The sequence below is a fragment of the Chrysemys picta genome, chromosome 3 (assembly GCF_011386835.1).
Source record: "Chrysemys picta bellii isolate R12L10 chromosome 3, ASM1138683v2, whole genome shotgun sequence".
Lineage (NCBI taxonomy): Eukaryota > Metazoa > Chordata > Testudines > Emydidae > Chrysemys > Chrysemys picta.
In genome coordinates this window covers 68886516-68897873 of record NC_088793.1, presented here as the reverse complement: position 1 = coordinate 68897873, position 11358 = coordinate 68886516, and positions in this window count along the sequence as shown.

Genomic DNA, 11358 nt, shown 5'->3' with positions numbered 1-11358 from the left:
CTGAGGATGGTTGGGTCAAGGTGGAGAAGGGGGTGGATGGGTTCCATTGCCACTTCCTAGTCAGGACCCAGAGAACTGCTCGGTGGATGCATACCTTATGTTAACGAGATCCCCTCCCACCACCCCAGTCTCTGTATTTGTGCCCGGCCCATATAAACCCTGCAGAACTGCCATGGGGGGTTTGAAGGGATGTTGGAGCTGGATCCTCATTTAATAGAAAAGGTCTTGCCAGCGGCAAGTTGTTGGGGTGGGGGAGGGTGTGGGGGAGGGTGTACACCCAAGTTATCTTAGAAGGAAGGTTCTCAAGGCCAAATGGGCTCTATCTGTGCTCCCTGCTCCATCTGGGAGCATGGACTTTATAAGTTCCTTCGTGGCTGAATGATCTCTTTCTTGAGTGGTAACAGCTAATTTAGACCTCATCATTTTATATGTATAGTTGGGATTATGTTTTCCCTTGAAGGATCATCTATTGGAAAGGATAAATGAGGGGTTCTAAGGCCTCACAAAATTCTGGGAATAAGCCTAAAAGTTGGCATATTGGCAACATGTAGGGCAAGAGGGAAAATGCAACTAAAACATGATCTAAAAGCTTGGCATTAGCAGCTTTTTAAAACCCAGCGGACTACGGTTAAAATTTGTTGAAAATTACACTAATTTAAGGTTGTGGATTTCAGGGTTTTGAAACGGGGACCATGTAAGGAATTACTCTCTGAAGTTCACTGCTGGAGGGGCTTTGCTTGCTCACTCTCCTAAACTTTCCCATGGAGTGGGCCTTTATCACATTGCACTGTTGTTCTGCCAGCCTCTTTTCCTTGCTTGTGTCTACCTAGTCCTATGCTGTCCACAAGAAGGGACTGGCTAAGAGACAAACAGTAACTTTTCTTTACCTTTTCTGAAACTAGTGAGAAGTTTTCTTAATTATCATTTAATAACCACAAAATATTGAGAAACAACAATACATGAGATTGGAACCCATGCTTTTAACCTGGCCTCTCTGGAATGACATGGCCCATTCTGTAGCTCTGCAATTATCATTTAATTTCTCACTTGCCACCCAAACCTCCATTCTTTCAGGATTTTAGAAGCCAGTGTTCTCACAAAGCCCTAGATTTAAAGATTAATTCCAACTTCATTCATACAAGGCTGTAGATGATGTACAACAATGGTCCTAGCTATCACAGTTTCTGAGGTAGTGGATACTAAAATCAGGTCAGAACCGAAGTGAATGTAAAACAAAATCATAATCAGAATAATTTTGAATTTAAGTCTGATATCTCATGAACCATCAGGGCTAGAAACAATTGCTATCTGTCACTGGAAAGTTAATGGATTTGACCTTATTTGAGGATAAGTGGTTTCCAAACCATTTGGGATATGAATAAGTTCATACACTGGGAGGCATTCAAGATTTATATATAAAGAGAATCTCTGCTGGATTTTTAGTAGAAATAGAAAATAAAAGAGGGAAACATAGGAACATAATACTGGAAAGGACCTCTGGGCCATCGAGTCCAGGCCCCTGCTCTTGCAGGCAATCCAATCCTATAATCCCATTCATAAATTGATCAAGCTCCTTCTTAAACAATGGTGCAAGTACTGTGGTATGGTCCAGTACGCCGTACCAGGAAGATATTTATAGCTGGTATGGCATCCTGGAAAGAAAGAGGAGGAGCCTACTCCCAGGCCCACCCTCAGCCCTTCCATGGAGCTGTGTCTCCTCTGTCTGTACACAGCCCCACTGGAGGTCAGAGCTGTGGGCACGGGACCGGGAGTGGTACAGCCGCCAGAGGACCTGCCAGTTTCTGTTCCTTTTCCTGCTGCGATTCCCAGCGGGGAAAGGAGCAGAACACCGGCAGCTCCTCCGGTGTGGCTGTACTGCCCCCAGCCCTGCCCTCCGGCAGGACTGCTGTACAGACGGAGGAGATGTTGCTCTGTGGAAGGGCAGGGGGTGGGGCTGGGGGCAGTACAGCAGCTGGGCCAGAGGAGCTGCCGGCATTCTTCTCCTTTCACCGCTGCGGTTCCTGAGAGCCCTGATCTTCCGGGAACCCCAGTGGCAAAAGGAGCAGAACATGGGGCCACTGGGTGGTCCCACACCAGCAGCTCCTCCGGCACAGCTGTACCGCCCCCAGCCTGGCCCCCAGCCCTTCCACGCAGCTGCAGCTCCTGAATCCTCCTGCCTGGGGTCTGTACAGCAGAAATCTCTGGCACAGCCGGAGGAGGACAGAGCCCCTCTCCAGGTAATGTGGGATGGATGTGGATCATGGGGAGGAGATGAGGCTGGGGGCAGGGCGGGGAGGAGTTGTGTGTGGGGGGGTCACATGGGGTGGTCACATGCCCCCCCCCTTTGTGTCCCTCCCATGAGTGCAGCATACCTGCAAGAAGTGATTTCTACTTGCACCACTGTTCTTAAAACTAGTTAGGTTGGTTGCCCTCACTAATCCCGTTGGAAGGCTGGTCCCGAACCTCATTTCCAGAAGCCATAACTTCCTTACAGTATAAGATGGCTCAGCTGGAGACTAAATCAGATATATATTATCCAGAGGACACTGAGCGAGAACATCATCAAATCAAGACAGAGACTAATCTCTTGTTTACCCAAATAGCCAAGGAAGATCTTCTCTATCTGTGGATGAGGGTATATGAACATGGGGATAAAACTGGGTCATTGTGAGCACAGCTTATAACTAGAGATAAAGCAGCCAGGCCAATACTCACAATTAAAAATGCCGAAGACCAAACATGTTCACATCCTGCAGAGATAAATAACATAATTTTAGATTATTATAGTGACCGATATAAATCCAAAAGATCACAGTCCTAAAATCAATCAAAGTATACTTCAATCCCAATCCACAGTGGGTAAAAACAGGTGTGCCATATTCTCAATAGAAGGGAAAAAGCCCTTGGCTAAAATGAACATTGGACAGCTATTTTCAATAAATTCCATTTCAGACAAAACCTTTTACTAATAGATGTACTGTGATGCCTTTGACAAAAGTAAATTTCCCTCGACACTAAGGGAGGCCATGAATCAGTATTCGGTGTTGCCAACGTTCATGATTTTGTCATGAATCTCATGATAATTATTATTCACCTTAAATCCCAACTCCTGGAGTCAAGTGGATATGTGATGATTTCAAACTTCATTCTTAAATAAAATCTCTAAGTTTCAAGCCCATGTGGCTGTGGGGAAAGCTTCAAAATGTGCATCCAAAAGACACAAAAAACAGAAGGCAAATAAAAAGAACACCAAATCTATTATTTTTACAAAATATCATGATTTTAAAGCCAATCTCATGATTTTTGGTGCATCTGACTCACAATTTTTGAACATTTGTGGTTGGCCATACTGAGTATTAAACCTCCTTTCCTTACCCCGTCATCCAATTTCCCAGCTAAATGATGACTTTAAAATAGTGGTGAGGAGGAATAATTCCAGGAATTATTCATTATGACCAGTCAGGGCTTGTACATGGTCACTCTACAGCTGTGACTTTAAGAAGGCCGTCCTGCATTGGTTTGAGAAACTAGGTAACCATATGCGGCAGCCTCACTCAATGAGAAAGGACCTTTGATTGTGTCACTGGAAGCTTCCTTGTGGAAATATTGCCCCATACATGGTTTGGATATAACTTTAGGCAATGAGTAAGCACACTGCATTATGAAGCAAAAGTGTCAGTTAAACCATTTCATTTATAATTTGTGGGATTTCCTCTTTTTGGAGATGCTCACTAGGGTTGTCCCTGGTCATTATTCTGATCTGCAGTTTCCCGAGTTCCTGGCACATTTTCTATAAAAAACACAGTTGACAGGTGGGAATGAGAGAAGGAAATGTCTCTGTGTACACATCATATTGTGTTGTACGTACTAAGTCCAAAAGAATTGCTTCAGCAAGTGCTTCTAGGGCAGGTGTTTTGGTCAGAGGGTAAATTACTGAGAGAAACAACAACAAAAGAGAAGGTGAACTCACTCCAGAAGTGAGCCTCAGTTAAATATAAATATGTGGAAATTTGGTTCGAGCCAAAGAAATCAGAACATTGACCAGTGTCTCCCCTCAAATTAAATAGTTTCCCCTCCATTTATTTAGTTTTGAAAAGCGCATGCATCTCGTTAGCTGTACACTGCACTTGTTCCAGCATCTGTTTTTTGCCATGTGTGCCAATTCTATTGTGTTTTAAACATTCTAAGCATCCTTTACTACTCCACTCCTTACTTTCTAGTGTCTAGCTGGCTCAGGTTGCTACTTGGGATAGACAAAGCATCCACCCAATGGCTGCTAGAAATTGCTGTAAACTGCTTTCTGAGATGTAATTGGCTTTGTAGTCAGGTCAGGTCGAGACCAGATCAAATATTCCTCTGATGGAATTCCATGAAGATATTTTCCCCAGATACATTTATGTATAGGTTCAAAGATAAAGCAGAGCTGAAGCTTCCTGCCTGCAGTCTCTCTTCCCACACCTCCATCCCCCATGTAGTATGGGATGGTTGTGATATTAAGCATAGCCCTGAAGAAAGAGTGATTCATAAGCTGTACAAGCCCCTGTAGTAGATCTGGGAGGCACTGGGACTCAGAGACGCCTCTCTGAGTCACAATTCCTTCCCTGCTTTTTCCTCCCTCCTGAGAAGTGTGGGGATGGTTAGTAATTTACAACAGTATAGGCCATTCAGGCTGTCTGAGCTAAGCTAGACAGTGAGTAGGCCGGCAGACCAAGTTTCTGCTCTAAGTCACAATCTCGGGCTTCATGAGCAGCTTCAGATAAGGACAGGAAAGACAATGGAGGGAGAGTTATTCACTTTTTTCCCCTTTTATTTTTCTATTCACTTGAGTTAGAATAATTGTAGTTCTAGATTTGTCACTTTGCTTATTTCATATCTTTATGCTAAGCCATTTATTGCTTCCTTATCCTGCAAATATTCCCCCATGGGAGGTTTCCAGGAAAAACTACAGTAACAAAGCAATTCTTGAAAGCCACCAAATACTTTAAAGCCCCAAATATTGAACTTTTGTCTTGAAAATACATAAAGATAGAGCAGCTTCCTGGGAGTCTGAGGGAAGGAGTTCCAGATGACAGGGGCTTAGAGTAAAAAGGCTGGAGCGAGCAGACTGTATCTGCTGGAATTTAACATTTAAAAGCATTGGATAATAGCATGACCATTAATAACATTTGTAGCTATGCAGGCTAAGATAATGATAAGAGTAAACAAATATCATGCGTCAGGGAGTAAGCTGGCCTTGGGGGCATTAGAAAGGAATTTTTCCATCATGTGCTGCTCAGCACAAATGGCTGTGCATGATAGTTTTTCACATTTCCTTGAAACATCAGATATTAGCCACTGCTGTCAGTAGACACTGGACTAGATGGCTCTAGGGCCAGAACCAGTATGACAGTTCCTATTTTTCTGTTATTACTTAATTTTACTTCCCAAACATAAAGGAAGACCTGGCGTCTGCTCTGAAGAACTTGCCAGCTAAAAAGCAGACAAACCAAGGGGAAAAGAGGTACAACAAATTAGTAAAGTGGTCAAGGTAGCAAATTGGCCTTGTGAGGTAGTATAATGCTTTATTAAAACAATTATTTTTTGCAAAATATATCAATTTCCCTCTAACTTTGCCACAATCTGCTTGTTGGTTTCTTGTACAGGGGCAGGGACACAGCCGGGGGCTGTTCTCAGGCACCTTGCCCCCCCCTCAGGGAAGGTAGAGGGTCCAAGGTTCCCCACAGTGGCCTGGGCTCCCTGGGCAGGTCTTTACCATGGGCTGATTCCGGCTTCTGGCTTGGCCAGGGGGTGGAGCCTCAGGGGAAGAGGAGAAGCAGGGGGTGGGACCTTGGGGAAGAGGAGGGGCAGGGGCAGGGCCACAAAGGGGAGCGGGGTTCCTGCACGTGTTCCACTTTTGCCTTTTGAAAAGGTGGTCACCCTACTAACAATGCCCTTTTAAACTGTCCCTCCATCTAGAGCATACCCTGCTTATGCTTAGAGGCGAGGCCTTCCTGACCCAGTACTGCTCCATGCCTTGCTCTGGTTTAGTATGAGGTGTGTAAAGTGCACCACAGCCATGTAAAATGGCCTAAGCAGCCTAAAGGGGCCCTAACAGCCCTGTATCTGGCTGGAAGAGAATTCTGCATGTGCAAGAACTGTGGAAGACAGCCTTAAGGCTTGCTCCTGAGGACCTCTTCTCAAGCCCTGGGGCTGGGGCCAGGCAGGCTGTGTCAGGGCTGAGGCCTCAGCATGTAGGCTGAGGGAATTCTAGGCAGTGCCACAGCCCATAGGACAGCTCAGGAAGGCTTCTGTAATTTAAAGAAGCCTCCAGGTCTAGGTTATGCTGGGGGCCTTTCCAGGATCAAGAGGATGCAAAGGTGCCTTAAGCTACTTTAACCCTTCCTCCCTCTAGGCTGCGAGGGAGCTCTGTGCTGTGCAGTGCAGAATGTCACCCTAAGACTCCGGAATAGTATGGCTACTGTGTGTTTCTAAGCATCCACATATTTGTCAAGCATGTGAAATGTATTGCTATCACCCTGCAAAGGGAGCTGGAGAAGTAAATTGCTTCAAGATGAGGAGTTTGTCTTTTAAGGTGAAGAAAAAAGAATTTCATTATTTTAACTTTTCAGATAGGTGAAAGTTGTCCGAATGCTTCCCCTCCCCGCCACTTTATAAAGAGGTCACCATTTACAATGGCCAAGAATTTGGAGCCCCCACGGTGGCCATAGTTAACAGGCATTATTTTGCTTGGTGTTTGCATTTAGCACCATAGGAATTACCATGCTTGATCAGACCATTGATCCATCAGTTCACCATGTTGTTTCTATCAGTGGCCAAAAATGGCTGCCACAAACTGCAGTAGACCGCTATGGAATAACATGGGCTACAGGGAAAATTTCTTCTTAACCTCATAAATTGGAGGTTGTTTTATGCCCTGATGCAGGAGGGTCTGTATCCTTTCCAAACTTGAAAAAATAATCCTTAGTACTATAACTGAATATTCTGACTGAATTGGCCTTGTTAACACTGGTTCTCCACTTCTCTTCATGTGTGAGTATATTCATGCCTGCATCTGTAATTTTCACTCCATGCATCTGAAGAAGTGGGGTTTTTTACCCACGAAAGCTTATGCCCAAATAAATCTGTTAGTCTTTAAGGTGCCACCGGACTCCTCGGTGAACATTCTTGTTATCCATATAATTGTCCAATCCTTTCTCTAAGGGCTTGTCCTCACTGATATTTTCAGGCAACATAAATTAAGCTTCTCTCCTTTGAACTTAAGCAGAGACAAACATAAAACTATTTTTAAAGGATAAATTGGTATAAGTGATGTGCAGATACCACAATTGCACATCAGATATACATAGACAGATAGATAAATTACCGAATAACTCCTTTCCTCTCTACATTATTTCAGTGTTGGGGGTGGAGGCCGGGGAAATCAATCAGCTGTCTTCTCCTCATTCCCATATGGCTATTGCCAGAGACAATAGGTTATAATTGTAGAACACTTCCAATTGAAACATTGTTCTCTGAGTATGTGTAAGGATTTCAGGCCTCCACTGCAGCCTTATCCTAAATGCTTCTACTTGGCAACCATACCTCAAGTGACAGGAGATAGCAGATTATTGATTCCTGCAAATCTTTTGTGCTATCTGTCTTACCCAACTGCACGTTCAGTTAAGTCTGATAGGGAAGCTTTCTTCCAGAAAGATTGTCTTCAGTCATCCGAGTTTGTTGTCTTGGATGTGTGACAATGTGAATATGATGCAGAAAATGTGTGAAGTTTTACTGAAAATCAAAAAGAGGCTGGATGCTTTTTGTTTTTGTTTTAATTTTTCTATAGAAGGTGCATTTTCTGTGTATCTGCCTTTGCTCCTATTCAGTATTTATGGATCTTGAGTGCCACCTAGTGGCAAAGCAGACCCATTTTATTCCAGATTCGTGTCTATTAATGTACAGTACTATACCAGTGGTTTTCAACTTTTTTTCATTTGCAGACAGGGCTGGATTATGATATTCTGAGGCCCTAAACTATGTCAAGTGTAAGAGGCCCCATATCATAAAAATGAATTTATATTTGCAGGTATACAAAGGTGAAGTTGTAAAAATAGAATAATAATCTTCATTTTCAGCAGCCCTCTCTATAACGATGATATCATGACAGAAATAAATTTTAGACACATTCTTCAAACTAATTGCGTATGTAAGTAAAGTAGAAATAAATACAATATAAAAATACAAAATTAAAAAATACAGTAAATAATACAATTTACTAGAAGAGTTCTCAGGAAATTTTTATTTTCTGTTGGGGCATCTAAACTGTGGAATTACTTGTCTGAATATGCAATGAGATTCTTAGAGATATAAGATGGCAATAGAGGATACAAGAGGCAATAGAGGATATAGGATGTGGATAACCCACAAGCTTAAAGCTCAACTATTAGTTATATTGATATGAATTACACCCAGGTAATAAGCAAACCATCAGAAAATTATATGTGGGTTGTATTTTTCCAATAAATTGATTTGTTTTGTTTTTATAGAAGGTTATGCTGAATTACCTAATATTGGTACTAAAATTAGTAGCAGAAAGTTTTTATTGAATCCAGAAAAATAATAATTTTATATTATAAATATTGATATTTATATATCTATACAACAATGAATAATATTTTTATTAATATATATATATGTCAAAAACCTGTGTTATTTTACCAGGTTATTTCTGCAAAAGTTAGTGCTATTTTGTCTATGTTCTCACAGAAAAACAAGAGAGGATATATAATTTTTTTTACACCATGAATAAGGAAAATTATCTTTCTTTACATATGAACAAATGAAAAAACGTTTGATTAATTTTGTTAAGGAAATACAAAGTTTATCCAGACTATATATAAAATATATTTACAAATGTTTATTCTGATTCAATTTTCGCTATGAAACAATGAATTGTTGGGATTTTTCTTTTGCCATACTATAAAAATATAATGTATTATGCATATGATATGTGATTTATCAGTCCACATAAGAATTTTTACATAGGATGCTACCTACAATAAAATATTATCTTGTGTGCTCCAAACCCGCCGAGCAGAAAATCCCAGTCTTTTTTCTAGGCAGACATCTCTCTTTGCATTCGCTTCTCTATCCTCTGTCTCCCCCAGGACCACTAATTAATCTCGAGTAAACACCTCGGACACACAGAGTGACAACAAGCTATATGTGGGAAAGGGAAAGAAAGAATTTACCAGAAAAAAAGACTGGTAATCTCTAGACAGGCATTGTGAAAGTGAGAAAAACTAGCCTATATTCAAGCAAATAAAATGAATATTAGAGGTTTTAATAGCCTAGAAATCATATATGCAGATAGTTTGAAATAACTTGCTCACCAAGTACTCAGAATATTTTGATACATATGTATATCTTCCTTCACTTCTCTCAGAACCCTCATTTATCCTTTCGTTAGCACTTTCTGATATTTACTGTGAAGGTTCCTGAAACTGACGGAGGGAAGCCAACACAAATTTATCTTCCTCAAGGTCCACTCGACCAAGTCCATAAGACGATCACCTGCAAACTCAATCATGTGAAGCATGGATAGCACATGAAGCTGAAAGGGGCGTGAGCACTAAAATACACAATTGTACGCATGTACAGATCAAAAGAAGAAAGAACTCCTAGCACAGGAGTATGAGCTTGGCCAGATTGACTGCTTCACGACACCGCCGTCTCCAACCTCACATTTTCCCCAATTTTATTGGCAGTGAGATTATCTATTTATTTAAATAAGTTATGAAGGAACGGTCAGAATTTTACCAGTAGCAGCTGGCCAACAAAATGCTGCCTTAGGAGACTGATAGCAGACTTACTCGTAGAAATACTAATTTTACAAGTGTAATGATTGCTTTTTTCCCAACCCTGGCCTCCTGCCTGTCAATAATGAACAATTAATGAAGGGTAGGGGTAGGGTAAGGGTATTTCTGTAGCCACGTGTATATTTTTGTTATATTTGAACAAAAATTTCTCTCTCTCTATAGAATCTTCTTTCCCCATATCTCCTTTATTTATCAACTGATTTTGATAAAATTTGACAAGGAGTCAGTTTTTTCTTTTTTAGAGGCCCCTCATATTGCAAGGCCCTAAGCTATAGCTTAGTTAGTTTATACCTTAATCCGGCACTGTTTGAGGACCCCTAAAAAATTCCAAATGGAGGCGCAGACTCCTTTGGAAATCGTAGACATAGTCTGTGGACACACTGGGGTCTGTGAACCATAGGTTGAAAACCATTGTACTAAATGGAAAAATGGATGGAAATTTTACAGTTTTAAGTATTATATAAGTTGGCAATATTATAGCAATATGAAATATTTATAATGAAACCTTAAACCTTGCAAAAGTCTGCATGGTTTGGAGTTTCATTGTGAGATCAGCCCATTTGAGGTTTCATAATTTCACAGATACTCCACTTAAGTAACTGACCTAACCATATCTTGTAAACTTTCATACTATTTGTGTTTGTATGTTAGGATTAGTGGCCATTTCAGTCATTTCTAATTTCTATGGTGAGGCTGGCAGTAGAGCAGGGAGACATTTTTTTGACCACATTTTTTGGGGGGAAAGCTGCAGATGCAGCAACACAGAAACATTTCGTGGCTTTGTGTCAGTTTCACCAAATTGTTTATTTTTAAAAAATGAAAAAAATTCTGAAAAAATCAAAACATTTTGTCTTGACATTTTCAAAATGAAATGTTTTGAATGTTTGGTTTGAAATGACATTTTATTGAAAAATTTCCTTTAATTTAATTTTAAAAAATTCAAACACATTTTAAAATGCTGAAAATCAAATGTTTCATTTCAGGGCAAGCAAAATGTTTAGTTTGACCTGAAACAATTTTTTCAACTTTAACATTCCCCACATGTTTTGAAAAGGTTAGTTTTTGGTTTGTCCAGAAACTAAATTTGTCTTTGAGTTTTTGAAATTGCCAATGAACTGAAAAATCTGTTATTTACCCAGCTGGAGCTAAAGGCCTCTCAAAATGCCATCCACATGTGCTTCCATATCATCCCGAGCTTTTTGAGACTCTAGATGACCTATAGGGCTCCTAAATATGGTAGCAACAATACTAGTAATTTCCTTGGTGCATGAACCACGTCTGGCATCTAAGGGATGTCTACATAGCCCATGACAGCGAGTCTCTGAGCCCACGTCAACAGGCTCAGGGTAGCAGGGCTCGCACTACCACACCAAAAATAGCTATGTAGACGTTGTGGCTCGGGCTGGAGCTCGGGCTCTGAAACCTGCCTCCTTCTCCAGGCTTCAGAGCCCGAGCTCCAGCCCAAGCTGCAATGTCTCCACAGCTACTTTTAGCCTGATAG